The sequence below is a fragment of the Anarhichas minor genome, unplaced genomic scaffold (assembly GCF_050575085.1).
Source record: "Anarhichas minor isolate MPS153535 unplaced genomic scaffold, ASM5057508v1 ptg000026l, whole genome shotgun sequence".
NCBI lineage: Eukaryota > Metazoa > Chordata > Actinopteri > Perciformes > Anarhichadidae > Anarhichas > Anarhichas minor.
In genome coordinates, this window is record NW_027466472.1 from 6,902,449 (window position 1) to 6,903,366 (window position 918).

The window sequence follows — 918 nt, forward strand, 5'->3', positions numbered from 1 at the left end:
TGTTGCATAAAGTGGCCGTGCTTGTCCAATTTTCGTTTTCGGAAAGAATAAAATTGAAAAAAACAAAACAAAACAGCTCTCCCAATTCAGATGTCAGAAAGGTGTTTTATTCAGATGCCCTGTGACCAACAGACAGGCACATTGTCTGCAGCATACTAACACCTTATATAAATGCAATATAACTGCAAGGTGAGAGCAGTTTGTTTTCTGAATTTGGTCGTAACAAAGCAACTTTCTACTTTCATACAGATGAGGTTTGGAAACAAGGTAAAGAAGTAGACCAATAGGAAAACAAGTGAGCTGATCTGAGATAACAGGGGAGCTTTTATCTTAAGGTCACGCAAGATTGAGTTTGTGTTTCGAGGTTTTCACCTTCCACAAACATTAAAAACAGGTATGCAGAGCCACAGCGTCTCACAACTACAACTTTATCAGATGAGCGCTCTTAGCATCCCATGTGACAGCTAGAAAATTCATACTATAAGAATATTTACACTCTGTGTGCTGGGTGATGGTGTCTACTTAAATCCTTACTAGTTCCAGTTATCACATGGCATTATTATTACATGTAACTGCAGTCTGAAGAGAGCATCTTAGCGGGACTTCAAAATCTGATCAAAGCGAAGAAAAACACGGCAGAGGCTTAAATCAGCAGCTTTTTAAAGTGTCTACTGAATATAAATTGGAAAGAAGACCATAATGTTTAACATAGTGTCTGTTACTGCTAGATCATGCTCTTCCTAAGCTGTTAGTCACACAGCCGAGCCGGAAGGAAGATCTTGTTCCTTCCTAAAGGAACCACACAGGTACTGCGAGCTGCATCTGCCGGGGGGCTCGATGTCCTACTGAGGGTGTTCATCCTTCACCCTCTCCTTTATTCCTTATGTGCTCCTCTTATTGACACCCTCCCTTTAACCC